This window comes from Felis catus, chromosome A2 (genome assembly GCF_018350175.1).
Source record: "Felis catus isolate Fca126 chromosome A2, F.catus_Fca126_mat1.0, whole genome shotgun sequence".
Classification (NCBI taxonomy): Eukaryota; Metazoa; Chordata; class Mammalia; order Carnivora; family Felidae; genus Felis; species Felis catus.
The window spans coordinates 160,135,067-160,153,413 of NC_058369.1; the positions used below are offsets into that span (position 1 = coordinate 160,135,067).

The window sequence follows — 18,347 nt, forward strand, 5'->3', positions numbered from 1 at the left end:
TATGGTATTTGTCTTTGACTGACTTATTTTGCTTGGTTAGCATAATACTCTCTAGCTCCACCCACATCATAGCCAATAGCAAGATTTCATTTTTTGATGGCTGAGTAATATTCCATTATATATAATCTCACATCTTCTTTATCCATTCATCTGATGACTTTGAGAACTGCTGACTTTGAATCAATCACTGGGGAGGCATCCAAAGGATGAGTTTATAAATAAATAGTCTGTAAGTTTCTGATATACTCCAAAGTCTGAGATATATGACATAAATATTAAAAGAACATGGGAGAATATATTTATATTTTGTAATATTAAAGACCTTACACCAGTTTTACTTGTTAAAACATCATAGATGAAGTGGCAAATAAAATGTATGTATAGTTCTTAAATAGTAAAACATACATACCCATTACCAGGTTAAGAATAAGCATAGAATGTACTTGAAGAGTTTCCAAGTCACATCACCTTTTCCATCCCAGTGATAAGCACTATCCTGAATTCTATATATACCATTTCTTTAATGTTTTACTAGGTTGCATTCTGTGAAATTGCCTATATTTGATCAAGCTTGCTCTACACACTGACATATTCATAGGATTCAACTTCATCTTTCTATCACACCTGTATATGTCTCTATATAATTTATCTGCTATATTTTACAAATAAATTTGCCTCTTTTTGAACTTATTAAAAATTATCCTTAGACTTTGAAAAAGAATATAAAGAATGTCCTTAGAATAAAAAGAATATTTTTAGAAATTTTCTTTAGCTCTTTGAAGGTGCAAATAAACTTGCAAGTAAGAGGTAAAAGCAGTTAAACTTATATAAATGTAATTCAAACATTTTCATGTTGCTGAGCTTTAGTTTTTAGTTGATGAACCCAGAAGTAATTCTCCTGTCCTCAAAGAATATTGACAAACTGTGTCATTAATAAGAAAGACATCAAAGGAGTTTGGAATATCAGAATTAATAATATCATTGGGGGAAGGAGAATGAGAATGAATGAATATGATTCTATAGTTGGATCATAATTGAATTAACCTGAGATTAACTAGATGGAATGATGGTTAATGGCAATATTTGGTATACGTTCCTTCTGCAAAAATATGTAACATAAGAGAAAATTTTAAAAGGACAAGTGAAAATCAAGAAAATGGACAGTTCAGGGCAAATGGAGACAGAGCCACAGCAAAAAAAATTATAATTAGTACTATTACAGTGAATATTTACCAAATGTCAAGATAAGGTAGCACATGGAAACCTGAAAAAGCTTAGTTTGAACAAATAAAGTGCTATCACACTGAACCGTTCTTCACAGCCCTGTGAAAAATGCAGAATATAGAAGAATATAGCCCATGTAGATATTACTGTTTGATTACCACAGCCTTTCCCACTGAGCCTGGAGGTAACCTCACAAGCCATTTCAGCATATATCTCCAGGCAACCACCACCAGCCACTACCTATCACACAGAATGGGAAATTGAGGAAAGTTTTCCCTCCCAGCAACTCCTCAAAGCTCTTTTAAGACACGAGTATCTTTTGTCTACAGTTTAAAGTAATTATTACCATATGAAATTGTAAACGTTGTCTTCAGGTCTCACCTCCACAAGGCATGGGTGCTAAGTCTTTAAGGCCTGCCTTCTTCAATCACTTTTACTTTTTTTAACCAAAATACATTTTTAATGTTTTTGGTTTTTTTTTTTTTTATTTTGAGAGAGAGAGCGTGTGCACAAGAATGAGAAGAGGCAGAGAGAGAAGGAGAGAGAGAATCTCAAGCAGGCTCTGCACTGTCAGCACAGAGCCCAGCTGTGAGATCATGACCAGAGCCAAAATCAAGAGTTGGATGCTTAAATCAACTGAACCACAAATAAATTTTTTAAAAATTTAGGTGCCCCCCACAAATAAATTTTTTAAAAAAATTTAATGTTTATTTATTTTTGAAAGAGACACAGAGAGAGCAGGAGAGTAGTAGTAGAGAGAGAGAGGGAGACACAGAATCTGAAGCAGGATCCAGACTCCGAGCTGTCAGCACAGAGCCCTACCTGCAGCTTGAACCTGTAGACTGTGAGATCATGACCTGAGCCAAAGCCAGAAGCTTAACCAACTGAGCCACCCAGGTGCCCTCCGCCCAGTACATTTTTAATTGAACTATGTACATATTCATAGAGTGAGTGTTTGCAAAGGTAAATATAAACAAAGTTACAAATGTATGCAAATAGTTTAAGGAATATAAATATTTATATTTGAAGCCCATCATTACTTTCACTATTTCTACCAATGAGACTCTCTAAGCTAAGTTCTAGGTATATTCTTAGAAGAGAGGCTTTTTTCTCTCTCTTATAGCTTTGAAACATGAAAGAGATAGAAGCAATTACTAGTCAGAATCAGAGTGAATGAAGAAATAACTTGTGGGATAATACTAAGAGCCTGAGACAGAGGATGGCAAGAAAACAGAAGAGAGGGCTGGATGGAAACCAACCAAAATGTGTAACTTCTCATGTAGAGAGGACATGAATGAAAAGATGAGAGTCCACCGGTCTGAACTGAAAGTAATAATCTAGGGGAAGTGCATAGCAGGCAGGTAGAAATTGGATTCTCAAGCTCTGGGAAAAGATCGGGGCCGAAAGTAGAGATACAGAAGCCATAAACCATGGATGATCAATGAAGAGGAAAAAATTGCATGTGGTCACTCACCGAATAAATAGAGAAGAGGGAGCCAATGAGAAATTAAAGAGAAGCATCTAAATTCAATTGACAGGCTAAGAAAACATGCAAAACACAAATAAAACAAAATATTTAAAAATTTAGTCAAAAATACTAGGAAAACCAGCATACAAGACAGGAGGAACTTCAATGACTGTAATAAATTGAGACTTGAGATTACCTTTAGAGATGTGTATCTCCCAAAATGTAAAATAGATTTTTTAAATAAAACAATGCTTGAGAAAGTCACATAAACACAAGTACATGGTGAGAGCTCATTTATTCAGCAAATATTTGCCAAATTCACTCTTACCATGCAGAGGATATTATTAACAATGGCCAATAAAAGAAATATATTCTCTATCCTCATGAAGATTACAGCTAATCAGAATAAAAATGTGATTATAAAATTACTTTAAAAAATAGTTGGCGGTGGTATGAAAGAGGGGTGGGAAGAGCAAGAGAAATTTCTCAGGAGGCAGAAGCATAGGGGAGAAGACAGGGGTAGTCAAGAGGAGGCTGGGGGGGGGGGTTGGTTTACTTCTTTCTTTCTTTTTTTATAAATTAGGAGAAAAGTTGAATGTGTTTGTTAGACTAAGAGGAGAACCAGTGAAAAGAATCTAAGGGTAATAGAGTTCATGGACTGGAAACAAGGCCATTTCCATTTTATAGAGATCCTCCCATTTGTCAGGCACTGTACACATACTATTTGGTTTTAGGAAAGTTCTAGAACTTTCTATAGTCCAATAAGTGCATAAACTAGGTAGGAGCATATTTATCTGAAAGGTATTTGTCTTCTTTCTTTTTTTGTCTTCTAGTCATCCTATGAAGATTGAAGAGAAAAGATAATGTATAAATATATATTAAAGGTATAAACGTTTATTTATCAGCTATATTAGTCTTAAATAAATTTTCTACACTCAAACACCTAAGTTCATTTAGAGTATTTGTTTAAACAAATGAAAACTATCTCTTGGGGATGCCTGGCTGGCTCAGTCAGTGGAACATGTGACTCTTGATCTTGCAGTTGTAGGTTCAAGCCCCACGTTGGGTGTAAAGATTACTTAAAAATTAAAAGAAAAAAAATCTTCAAAAGAAAGAAAAAAACACAAAAATATCTCTTGAAACAAGAAAAATAATTTGTTATTATCATTGTGGTATTGTCAGTCCCATCTGCTAAAATATATACATATATATATATACACACACACACACACACACACACACACACACACACACACACACACACACACACACACCAGGGTCTCAAGAATAGTATTAGCCCCAAAATAATAAAAACCTCTGAATGACAAGATTAAATAACCATGATGCATATCAGCTTGTTTTTGTACCTTTTCTTACTGACCCACAGCTCTCACACTTACCATTGATACAACACTCATAAAATGGGAAAATAGCGGGCTGAACTTCTTTATTTGCTTACTTTTGCATTATATGAATAGCCACTTTGTTTTCACATTTTCCTTAATCTCTCATTTTCTTAAATGTATATGAAAACTCGAAAATGTAATAATCATCTTACAATGAGATGCTTTCTTAAGTGTACAACAATTTTATGAAATTGCCTTACTTGATAAAATCGACAGAAAGTCTTTAGTAAAGAATAAAGTATTATACTAATGTATTAAAATCACTGCTATTAGTATTATTCTAATTAAGCCTAAATTCCTGACACCTGGAGATTGTCAGTCTCTCTCTAAGCATTAGGTAATTAAATGAAAATCCTCTCCTAGTTTAAAAACTATAATCAGAAGAATATCAACATTCAGTGAGACTTTTAAAACATGAACTTCAGCTCAAATATTCTGTGGCCCTCATATTTCTTCTCTACCAAGGTAATCAGGGATGTATTACATTGCTTCACTTACCTACATGAAATGGCTAAAAAAATGAAATTATATCTGACCAAACAAAGAATAAATACTTTTACATAATTTACTGGATTTTGGAACTTTGGTGCCTCATGAATATTTAAAAGATAAATGGATTTAGCCGTCTGAATTTAGATGTATGCTGATGATGCTTGAGACCTTGGCAAATCAATTAACCTCTGGACATTCAATTTTGAATAAAGGGGTTACTATTTGTTGGCAATTGTGTAACCATTCTAATTAAAAGGAACTTGTGAACTCTTTTAATTATTCATCCTTTGAAACATCCGCCTGTGGATAGTGGCTAACACACCCATTTTATCTGTTTGTATATTGGGAAAAATAATGGTAAAATAATTGATTTGGTGCAAGGTCCATGGTTAGTGATAAGATATTAGAAGCCAGAAGTTTCCCCTCTGCCAATTCTTTACATTATTCACTCATATTAAAGCCTTTTATTCCATTATCATTAATTTTGTATTTTGAGAATTAAATAATGATGCATTTGATATATTGAATGAATTATGTAATTAAATCTTATGCGAAATTTCGAATGTGTTCAGATTTTGTAGCATTAGAGAAGCTATGACATTTGAGTCTTTCCTAATTAAAACAAAAATGAAAAGATTGTGTATTTTGCCATCTTTTGCATCATCATGCGTAATCCCTTGAAGAAACAGTAACAAATGACTTCTTATTTTATTAATAGCTCTCAAATGCCCCATGAAATCTGGGAATCTTTTCCAAAAATAGTAACACTCACCATGCAACGCATTCGAATTCCTTATGAATAAGAGCGATATTTATTCCTAATATTTGTATTTGTACCCTGGGGGAAACACATGATGTTGGTTGGCAGTCTATCAAAGACTTTAAAGAGAGCCTTCAAAGACTAAAGCAGATGCTATTAATCAGATGCTATTTTCATTTTTTATCTGAAGATTTTCTTCAACTTAACTTGGCTAGGAATTCAAAACTCTATGAAACATACACATACATTCACGTGCTTACACTTGAGTAGAGCCATGTACGCAAACATGGCCCTATCCACATGGCTCTCCATGGTACAGTGTCATAGCAGAGACTCTGGGGAATAGTGTGGTCCTTCCAGTACCTCCAGTTACTACATTGTCTAAAAGAGACTCAGAAATAAGCCAGTGTTATAGTCACTCTTGTGCTTGAGTAAACTTTAATGCATGCAGATTATCACTTATTTGCTATTGTATTGAATGTATATGGTCTTAGACAGTGGTCTTAAATATGGAAATAATTAGTGAATGCATTAATTCACTAAGGAGTCCTGCATAATATATTTTTTGTGAAAAATAATTATTTGATAACTTGAAAAATCCTTCTTTAGATCAGTAGTTTTGTGAAAGTGGAAACTCAACAGTGAACCTGGATTTCAAAGAAAAGCAATGACCAAAAAAATCCACATAGTCAAACCTTTAAACATATCTTTCAGTAGAAAGGATTTATGACTGTACTGAATGGTGATTTGTTTTGCTCACATAGAGGTATAAACAACACAAGAAAATAAAGTAAAAGGAGGAGTTTCATTAAAGTGTTAGATAATTACTTGCTTACAATCTTTATTTACCACTACATAATCATACTACTAAAAACTTTAATATTTATCAATAGGTGACATTTCTCCAAGATAAGAAGTATGTCTTTCATATGACTCTATGCCTTAATTAAAATATTAGTCAAATGTCCACAAGGTATTTCTACAGTTAACTTGTAAAATGAGAATAGCTTCAATTCAAAAATACTAATTAAATACAGAATGTGATTCAATAAAAGTCACTGATGGCTAATTAAGGGAAGAATTATCAGACTTGGATGAAAATATATAATACATATAATCCTAATGAGAGAATATGCTGTTTGCTTTCCTCCCCTGCTACAAGAAATTCACCAACCAAGTATTTAACCTTGAGAAGAAACAAAGCTTTCCTGAGTACATACCATTTCCCAAATACTGAGCTAGGCAATTTGGGGTTTCTAAAGACAGTTTGAAGACAAAATGCTTGCTGGCATTTCCTTGCAGACTAATTCAGGAAAAAGGAGTTAACTATTGAAGAATGGGAACACTAATTCAAGATACAAGGCCCACCTTAAGCAGAATGTCCAAAAGCTTATGTTTATCAAGGTCTTTTCAATGCTTTTTTTTCTTCCTCTTTTTCTGCCCTCTTTATTATTGACTTGAGGTTGTTATTAAGTCATAGTGTTTTCTTATTCCGCTTTTTGTTCTCGAATGTAGATAACGTTTTTGGTAGTTAGTATTACACATTTTAAGATGTGTACCTTTCTTAATATATAATGTCGTTCAATGCCCTGACACTCCTCATTAAGAGTATAGAAACTTAGAATATTTATGAAAGATAAAAATCACAAGAACAGTACATATCAGTATTTATAATGAATACAGACACAAAAATTAATTAGAAATTTAAATCCAACAATACTTACATAGAGATAATACATTATGACTAAGTGAGGTTTATCTAAGGAAAGTGTGATTGGTTCAATATTAAAAAGTCAACCAATGCAGATCACTGCATATGATTATCTCAATAGATGCAAAACAATAACAGAAACAAAAACAACATTTGACTAAATCCAATATCCACTAATGATTAAACAACTCTCAACAAAAAGTGGCTTTTGGCTTTTGGCTCAGAGGAAGCGAGCGTACAACTATGTTTGGTCGTCCCGATTCCAGATCCATCGACACCAGCTGCCTCTACCATGCCGCCTAAGTTTGACCACATCAAGATCAAAGTCATACACCTGAGGTGCACAGGTGGCAAAGTCAGTGCCACATCTTCCTGGCCCCAAAGATCAGCCCCTGGGTCTGTCTCCACAAAAGTTTGGTGATGACATCCTCAAGGCAACCGGTGATTGGAAGGGTATGAGGATTAGAGTGAAACTGACCATTCAGAACAGACAGGCCCAGACTGAAGTGGTTCTTTCTGCATCTGCCCAGATTATCAGAGCCCTCAAGGAACAACCAAGAGACAGAAAGAAGCAGAAAAACTTGAAGCACAGTGGAAATATCACTTTTGATGAGATTGTCAGCATTGTCTTACAAATATGGCACAGATCTTTAGCTAGAGAACTCTCCGGAACCATTAAAAAGATCCTGGGGACTCCCCAATCTGTGTGGATGGCCACCACCCTCATGACATCATAGATGACATCAATAATGGTGCAATTGAATGCCCAGCCAGTTAAAAACTACAAAGGAGGGGCGCCTGGGTGGCTCAGTCAGTTAAGCATCTGACTCTTGATCTCAGCCATGATCTCTCTCTCGGTTCCTTAGATCAAGCCCCACATCGGGTTCTACACAGATAGTGAGGAGCCTACTTGAGATTCTCTTTCCCTGCCTCTCCCCTGCTCCTGCTCTCCCCCTCTCTCTTTCTCTCAAAGTAAATAAATAAATTCAAAAGAAAAAAAAAGCTCTTTAAAAAAAGAACTACAAGGGAAATTATTTCAATATACGATCATTTGACAACCAAAAAAAAAAAAACAACTAAAAAAAAGGAAGGGAAGAAAATGGTCTCAAAATGATAATGGGCATCCATGAAAACCTATGGCTAATGCAGTATTTAATGATAACAGACAGTGTTTTCCCTTTGATTTGCAAACAAGGAAAGGATACGTTGTCACCATGTAATTCAGAGTTGCACAGAAGATGGTGGCCAATCAACAAGAATAAAAAGAAGCATAAAGATTGGGGAAGAAGAATTAGATTTGTCTGTATTCATAAATAATATGATTATTCATTTGGAAATTTCTACTCAATCTTTAAAAAACATCAGTTTAGGTAATGAGTGAATTTAGTAAGGTAACAGGATGCGAGCAAGGTTAATAAAAAAAATTCAATTTCAGTTGCTAGCATCAAACATTTGGAAACTATAATTATAAAAATAATACTATTTAAAATATCATCAGACTTAAAAAATACTAACAGTCAAATATAATAAAATATTGCTCACTTTATACACATAAAATTGAAAAATATTTCTGTGTCAAATCAAAGTATGTCTAAGTGGGGAAATATATTCATTGATTGAAGGAGACACTATTGTTAATTTGTCCATTCTCTGCAAATTGATCTATAGATACAGTATATTCTCTATCATAATTCTAGCAGGGCTTTTACAGTTTACAAGATGATTTAAAATTTTCTTGTAACTGTATAAAACCTATAACACACAAGACTGTTGTGAAAAGCTTTTTTAGATCATCTTGTAAATTTATCTAAAAAATACTCCAAAAAGCCCAGCTAAAAATATGATAGAAAACACATTGTATCTATAGATCAATTTGCAGAGAATGGACAAATTAACAATAGTGTGTCTTTCAATCAATGAACGTGATACATTTCCCCAGTTGGTATGCATATATGTATGTATGTATATGGAGAGTACAAAACTATCAATAGACCACCCATATATGAATAATTGAGTTTTAACAAAGCCACCAACATAATTCAAAGTGGAGGAGAACAGTCTTTTCAACAAATGGTGTTGGGATGATGATATTCACATGGAGAAAATTCACATTGACCCTTACTTCACACTGTATATAAAAATGAATTAAAAATGCATCTTGCACCTAAACACTGGAGCTATTGTTTTTCAACTTGTCGAAGAATACGTAGAAAATATTCACAACCTTGGAATAGTCGACAATGTATTAGGACACAAAAAGGAGTAGCAGTAAAAGAAAAACTGGTAATAATACATGAAAATTGAATTGTCTATTCTTCACATGCCATTATTAACCAAATGAAAGAACAAACCGCAGACCGAGAAGGTGCCTTCACAAGGTATAAACCTGGCAAAAGCCTTGCGGATGAACAGTGACCCCTTTCCTCTAAAAACAACTCTTGCATAATTAATACTGCCTCGGCGTTGGTTTGTCAGAGGGCTCAAAATGACACACTATTCTCCTTGTATTTCTTATAGAGCATATACAGTTTGTAGTATTATATATATTATTCGGAGAAAATTCACCAATTTCCGTTATCATTCTGAGGTGCTGTCCTAACATAATAGCACAGTCTACTTACCTACCGACGTTAGTGCTTTTCATAGAATTGGAGTGCTTTCCCCTGATGGTTTCCCATGTACCTGCTTTACTTTCTTAACGATAAAAAATCGGTGTGGCTTCAGGCGGATGTGTCTGAAGTCCACATACAGATTCGAGGAAAGTCTAAGATGAAAGTAAAATTTTCCATTGGAAATGAAGATTCCAAATCTTCAATGTTCAATAGAACCCGATGTGTTCTATACGTTCCCTTGTAATTAAATAATATTTTCCATTGTTTTCCAAAATAACTTTACTTTTAGTTGTTTTTTCATGGTTCAGCGCATGATCGTGCATAATGTAGGGGAGATTCTAAAAGGAACATATTCATAGTTTAATTCTTGCCCATAACAAAGCAAATACTAATTTATGATTGATTGACACTAATTTTGTAGTGCCAAGTTAAAAAAAAAAAACAATTAGCAATAGTATTAATAATGCCACACATTTCTCAAAGTTAAAAAACAAAATGTAAAAGAAAAAAAAATATGAAAGAAAACAACACGTAATGCTATCTCATTTGTTTGTCATGGACAGTCAGTTCCATGACTATGTATCATTGGGCCTACCTACAGCATTTGGCTAAAGAAGAAGCAAAAGTTGAAATCTTGAGTATTTTTCACTGTGTAACTATGAAATAGTTCATTTATGCCCTTTATATTATATAGCTATATATACTATATGTAGTACATATCTGTACACATATATATGTATACATACTATATAACCATATATACTAAAGCACATATTTATGCTGTATAATTTTGGGAAATATAATTTACAGAAATCCATGTACTGACTTCCAGATGTCTTCATAAATGTTCACGAAACATTATTTGTAATAGAGCAGAGTTAGAAACTATTGTCCATCAGCAAAAGTTTGCGACGTGACAGTATACTCATATGGTGGAAAATAATATAGCTGCTGAAAATACATGAGAAATATATATATATATATATATATATATATATATATATATATATACTGCAATAGAAACATGACCTCGATATAGCTTTAGGTAGAAAAAGAAAATTTCCTGATACAACACTATTTTAACTATAAAATAAAAAGAAAGAAAGAAAATGGGAGGGGTGCCTGGGTGGCTCAGTTGGTTAAGCCTCTGGCTTCAGTTCAGGTCCTGAGCTCATGGTTGGTGAGTTCAAGCCCTGTGTGGGTGGGGCTCTGTGCCCACAGCCCAGAGCCTGGAGCCTGCTTCTGATTCTGTGTCTCCCTCTCTCTCTGCCCCTCTCTGCTCATGCTCTGTCTCTCTCTTTCTCTCAAAAATGAATAAACATTAACAAAATTTAAAAAAATAATAAAATGGGGAAAAAAGAAAGTTGCAATATCCTATGCATTATATATGATTATTTCAACATAAATTATTTTATCTCTAGATGCATATAAAAATCTAGAATGATACAGGGGAAGCTCTTAAGCATTGAGAAAATGGTTTTAAGCAGGACTTTCGCTTACTATTAATACATTTATATGTTCAATTTTTTTTAAAAAAAGCTTATTTTATAATCCTTTTTTAATCCCCATGTGGAAAACAAAGACTGCTCATTCCTCACTCAAACAAACTTAAAGGGACATGCATTAAATGTTCTGCAATAAGTCATAATTTTAAGTTTCTACGTATTTTTTCTGAGAATATGAAAAAGAATGAGTATTTTTGACATTGTGTCAATAAAAGGAATCATGATTAATAATAGCTACAATAATTTTTATTGAAAAACAAGCATATTAATATTTTTTACTGTTCTAATGCTCTCAAGAATTACAACTTTCCTCATCTACTTCATTAAAATAGGAGCTTTCTAGGCTGTAGTAATTACTCGGATTTGGGGATAAAAATAATGCCAAATACAGCTGTGTTATGTATTCAATAGAGGGAGTTGGGGGAAAGATTAAGAAAAGCATAATTTTCACAGATTGGTAGGTTATACATATCTTGGTAAATATATGTGAGTAGGTAGACTCATTCATTTTAAAGATTTGTATATGAAAGGGCTTGAAATGAATTGTAAAATTTCTCAACAGGGCACATCTATTAACAAGGCATTTCAGGAGTGATTTTATGTATATGTGATGTGTTAAGTACCTTTTGATTGAAGATATTGGAAATATTTAATAAGAGTTCCTAGGGGCATTTAAATGTTACTTATTAATTTTGTTTATTCATGCCACTTCATAAATAGCCACTTTAACTCGATCATCAAAGATGGGCTAATATGAATAGTTACAGATAAGAAAAGTTACTGTATCTTGGGCACAATCAAATAAGTTGCTGTGTTTTGAGAGGAGAATTGAGGGACACTAAGAAGTATTTTCTTATTTGCTGTCATCCTTTTTGTAGGTTGTCTGTTTCCACGACAATTACTTCAACCTTTAACCTTTGATATTCTCATTTGCAAGAAAGTATCTTTTCAATAAGATAGCAACATTATTATTTTGTCATAATTAATAAAATTTATATTTTAATTGAATATTATCCAAAGTCATTGACAGTAATCTGTTTACACGGAGAAACTGGAAAAAAAGGTAGGGTATTTTGCTTCTAATATGTTTTATCAGCGTAAATAAGTTTAAACAAGTAACACGGAACTGTAAGCCTTTTGCTTTGCAACTTGATACATTGCATTAGCTGTTCCCCAAAGAATTTCCTTACTAATTATGTTTTGTTCTAGATAATATTAAAGTTCATTGACATTCCTACAATACACTACAGGATATCTGTGTGAAAATTGCCTGGAAGCCATGCTGGCTGATGGGAGGATGTTAGCTTATATTAAAAAATAACTTTAAGGATTTATCAATAGAAAAAGGAGAGTTAATTATATTAGTGCTTATCTGTCTTCCCTTTTGGACAGGTTAAATTATTGGATCCATTTTTTATAGATTGAATTCTTCATTGGAAGATATGCCATCCATCTGTATGAAAACAGATATCACAAGAAAAAAAGGGTAATTATATATACACCCTTCCCCAAAAGTAAATCTTGGAAAATATGTGTTTCAGATATAATTATTTTTCTTGCTGTAAAGAAAAGTTTAACATGTTGAAAATATGTGACAGAATCCAGGCTCTGCCTGTCCTTTAACATAAGTCAGCACCACGTTCCACGCTTACATTTTGTGTTCTTGTTAAAAAAGAGATTCTAGGGGGCAGTGGGCACCATGCAACTTAATTCTAAGTGTCGGTTGAAAGACTACACAGACATTGCCAGTTATTGGGTTTCTTATCAAGCCAGTAATGTGGTGTGGCTGTTGTACTCATAATGAAGTTTTAATTAGCTCTCAAACATACTGAGAGCTTATTTAAGGCCTCCAAATTGAATAGTGCATGCTTAGCTGGGAGGCATGAATGCATCCCAAACATATCAAAATAACTGTCAAATCCATTGTATGCACATTAGGAGAGAAGGGCTAGAAGGCTTAACATCTATCTTAAAAGAACTCTAGGTATAAAAGTTTGAGCGAAGTTCTTTCTTGTACTTAAATGATGGTCTTAAGAATACTATCTTTATTATTTTAGCAAATGTGATAGCTAGACACATGATTCAGCGTCTCTGTTTACCTCAGGAGTATTGTCAGGGGAAAAACACATTTTAACCAAGTTTGAATTATCTTTATTTCAAATGGGAATATTCTTTATTCACAGGTCCTCCAACATAACATTTATATTTTACTTACCAATGCTAATTGCTTTTTCCCAATATTCTGACCTATGAGAAATCGTTCCAGACCCCTCATTCCTAATACTTGGGTAGATCATAGATTAACAAAACGTTTAAGTAATTGTTGATTTAAACTCCCACCATTGGAGAATTCTTGATGTTTTTTCAATGCAGCAGGTGGATTTAGACCATGACTTTCTTACGTGACTGTTCACGCTGTGCATGATGTGGTTTAAAATATCCCCAGAAATAACCCTTCCCACTCCCGCCCACTCCTCCCTACACACACACAGTAAGAATTTTAAACAGGGGACAGATTTCATCACAGAGAAAGAAGGAACTAAAACGCACTGCTGCTGGACATGCAGTATCTGTGTTATTTGTTCTGTTATTTTCATGTCTTATGAATTCATCTCTTCTCACCAACCTGCCCTGGCTCTTATTTTTGTTCTTGCAAAGGATGTACTGTGTTTCTCTCTTGTTTTTACAGATATCTGTTGAACAAATACATTAATTAGTTACTCTCTGCGTGTCAGGTACTTTGTGAGGGTTAACTGTGAGGTCTGAAACGTATATATAGTTCAGAGGCTGGACAGTGACTCTCTTGGAATTGGAGGTGGGATCTCAGAGGATCTGATTTATGATCAAGGGGATGGGAAGTGGGGTATGTGTGAAGAATTGGAAGGTCAGAGAACAGCACATACAGTTTGTGTGGGAAGCTATCAAGGGTCTCCTAATTTCTGGATGACAGCATTTGTGAGGGTGAGGGCAGAGGACCAAGGTACCATGATTATAGTTGGAGGGGGCAGTGATGATTATCTCAGAGAAATAATGTCCTGTTCGTACGTGGTTTTCTTCCAATGTTGGGATACTAGTGACTTCTCTGTAACTTCGTATTTCTAAAAGGTCACACGAGCAGTATCTTTTCTTCTGTCATCATTTAAAAACTATTAGTTACAAATATATCATTTTTTTTTCTAGGACCTGGATTATGCTATACGTTTCATAGGTCAGGATTTGGAGGGGCCACCAAATGAAGTCAGGAATTTCTCTTTTTTTGAAGAACTACACACATTTCGGGAGAACCAGACCAGAAAGTACAGTAGATTTATTGGTAAAGCATCAATTCAATGCACCAAAATGAGACACACTTTTTTAGTTTGGGGGAGAAACGACAGTGCGGGATGGAGATGTGCAGTTTGACGTGGAAAGCTGAGGCCAGAAAGTAGGCATGTGTGTATAAGATACTGATGGTAAAGTCTGGGGGGGAAAGTCCATTAAAGTGAGTTCACAAGTCATAGAAAACAATGTGACATAACTAAATGAAAAAGAGAGTCCATTAGGACTTTGTCTAGAGAAAATAAAGCAAGCAATTTATAACAGAATTTTGTTTGAAATCTCAGCTCTACACTAATTTTTCAAATGAAATTATCTTTGAAATTTCAACATGATTCTTGCAATAAAATTGTTTGATAACATAATGTGTCATTCTGCTTTTGCAGAATCTCCCAATGAAAAACATTTTTACAAACAAAACAAAACAAAACGGAGAGCACTCTCAATTGTTCCAAGTAACTCTTTTGACTCAAAGAATTTAATTTTGAAGTGCCTGTAATGTTATCATCCTTCTCGATCTCTCCACGTTAGAATTGACCTAACCAGTGTATGCGCATGTGTGATTTGAACTGTTCTATATTTATTGTCAATGTTAGGAAGTCCACGTACGTAAAACTTGGGCAATTTCGTTCTATGGTCAATTTACATGTTATTTGCGTTATAATCAGTGAATACCCGACTGATACAGTATTGATGTGAAAGGCAGAGGTGGACTCTGGGGTAGAAAAGCAGGAAAGAATGAATGGAGACTGAGTTTTTAAGTGGCGATTTATTGGACACATAATAATCATGAGTGGTTGAATTTTGATTCTCTACCCACACTCAGGCCTGAGGGGATTCAGATGGGTAATTCTTGTATTAAGAGGACGTTGTCATTAACCAGGTTCTATCTTAGGGATTGAGCAAGAAAACCCAAAGCTTCCCCTCAGCCTGACTAACCTTCAGACGGCCTTCTTCCCGACTCCAGGCCCCTGGCTCCTTTTTCTTAGAGTATCTACTTTAGAAAACTTGTAATTGTAGAAGTGCGTGGGTGACTCAGTCGGTTAAGCATCTGACTCTTGATTTCGGCTCAATCATGATCTCCTGGTTCCTGAGTTTGAGCCCCGAGTTGGGCTCCACACTGAGCATAGAGCCTGCTTGGGATTCTCTCTCTCCCTCTTCCTCTGCCCCTCCCCTGAGAGCGATCTCTCTCTCTCAAAATAAATAAATAAATCATATTCTGAAAAAAAGAAAACTTGTAATTGTACATCTTTTGCTGTGCACCTATGAGATATAAATCTTGTAAAACTGGCAAAAGACCTGTTTTGCAACCTAAGGCTGTCATCTCTTAGGTGATAGAGCCCCTGTCTCCCAGTTTTAGACTAAGGGTCTGACTGGTGATGAGCCCCTTACTTCAAGGTATAAAACTACCTCCAGTGACGAAGAGAAGAAAATATTTACTTTTTTGGGGGGTGATAAAAGCAATTAGTGAACACAAGTGGCCTACGATCTATGCCCATCACCCTGGCTTTTAAAAATATTCCAGCCTTTTTTGGGGGGTAGAGCTCAAACTGAGTTTTGGCCTATCTTCACGATTGTAGTCGATTTCTTTTTTTTTTTAATGTTTATTTATTTTTGAGAGAGAGAGAGAGACAGAGAGAGAGAGAGAGAGAGACAGAGCATGAGCTGGGGAGGGGCAGAGAGGAGGGAGACACAGAATGGGAAGCAGCCTCCAGGCTCTGAGCTGTCAGCACAGAGCCCGATGCGGGGCCCAAACTCACAGACTGAGATCATGACCCGAGCTGAAGAGGGACGCTCAACCGACTGAGCCACCCAGGCGCCCCTGCAATCGATTTCTTTACCTGTTTCCCTTTCTCCAGAAACTTCTGCCCTGACAGAACTTATAAGAAACTAATCCGATGAGCGGGACTCCAACAACTTAGATCTGTTTGACACGAAGAGAAATTGTAAGCTGTTAGCCCCGTCCATCTCGGCACCACTGAATCTGCCCAGGCCAGAGAACAGTGGTTATGTTCTTCCTGCTCGTTTATATATTGCTGATAACCCCCACGGGACATGTTCTATGCCCTTCTTCTATACATTAAGTTGGATTTCATAAGTCATTTCATGTTACTCTGTTCCCATCTTTTCCTTTTAAAACAACTCCCTGTTGATGAAAGCCTATTTTTCACATTATTGTGATTATTATTCCACTTTCAAAAAGTGTGCAATTGAGATTACATAAAACAACTAAAACTATGTAGTAAAATAAATTTCTTTCTTTTCTTTTTTTCTTTTCTTTTCTCTTTACCCTTTGAGGATATTTGGCTTGGTTAAAACTTCAGTAGATATTTAGAAAAATTGTAACTTCATTTTGCCTCAAAATGCTGTTCTGATCCTTTGATATTATTCATGCCTTCAACAGCCATTTACTGAACCTTTAAATTTGTGCCAGAAACCATCCTAGGACTATGGAATTTAAAACATGTATCCTTAGGTTGCAGGATCACCCTCTACATCATTTTTATGTTGACGTGATTGTAATGTTAACCCAATATACATTATGCATTGCTGACCCAAAGAATGTGAGAGATTCAGAAAGTCTATTGAAGAAATAGAACATTTTTTCTAGTATATCCACACATTTTTCTTGCTCTAGCTTAAATAGAAATTAAGCTTAGTACAAAAATAAATTATTTTCTTTTCATATTTCACCATTCCATTTGTTGATATGTTGGTACCTTTTCACTTTTAACCAGTTTCATTGGCTTTCATTGATGATATCAAAATCTAAGAATTGTCAAGGCACCTGGCTGGCTCAGTCGGAGGAGCATGTGACTCTTGATCTCAGGGTCTTGAGTTCAAGCCCCACATTGGGTGTAAAGATTACCAAAAAATAAATAAAAATTTTTAATGTTTACTTATTATTACTGAGAGACAGAGAGACACAGAGTGTGAGCAGGGGAGGGGTAGAGAGAGGGTGAGAACAGAATCTGAAGTAGGTTGCAGGCTCTGAGCTGTCAGCATAGAGCCTGATACGGGTCTCCAACTCACACACTGCAAGATCATGACCTGAGCTGAAGTCAGTTGACTAACCAACTGAGGCACCCAGGCACCCCACCAAAAAATAAATAAACTTAAAAACTCTAAGAGGTGAACTTTACATATGCTCAATCTGACTGAAGATGTCAGTATCCTAATGTGTGTTTCGTGTAAGGAAGGACTTGGATATATCAAGCAAGGAATGATAAAAACACTGCATTCAAAACTGGTGCATCCACTCTGGAAAACAGTGTGGAGGTTCCTCAAAAAATTAAAAATAGACCTACCCTATGACCCAGCAGTAGCACTGCTAGGAATTTACCCAAGGGAAACAGGAGTACTGATGCATAGGGGCACTTGTACCCCCAATGTTTATAGCAGCACTCTCAACAATAGCCAAATTGTGGAAAAAACCTAAATGTCCATCAACTGATGAATGGATAAAGAAGTTGTGGTTTATATACACAATGGAATACTACGTGGCAATGAGAAAGAACGAAATATGGCCTTTTGTAGCAACGTGGATGGAATTGGAGAGTGTTATGCTAAGTGAAATAAGCCATAGAGAGAAAGACAGATACCATATGGTTTCACTCTTATGTGGATCCTGAGAAACTTAACAGAAACCCATGGGGGAGGGGAAGGAAAAAAAAAGAAAAAAAAGAGGTTAGAGTGGGAGAGAGAGCCAAAGCATAGAAGACTCTTAGAAACTGAGAACAAACTGAGGGTAGATGGGGCATGGTGGGGGGGGGGGAGGGTGGGTGATGGGCGTTGAGGAGGGCATCTTTTGGGATGAGCACTAGGTGTTGTATGGAAACTAATTTGACAACAAA

General features: G+C 35.3%; 1 protein-coding gene and 1 pseudogene across 3 annotated transcripts in view; both read left to right on the plus strand.

Annotated features, from left to right (window-relative positions):
* Window positions 1-18,347, plus strand: part of CNTNAP2 (contactin associated protein 2) — a 1,965,211-nt gene that overhangs the window by 670,789 nt on the left and 1,276,075 nt on the right. The gene's annotated exons all lie outside the window — the stretch shown is intronic.
* Window positions 6,087-8,123, plus strand: LOC109497678 (annotated as a pseudogene).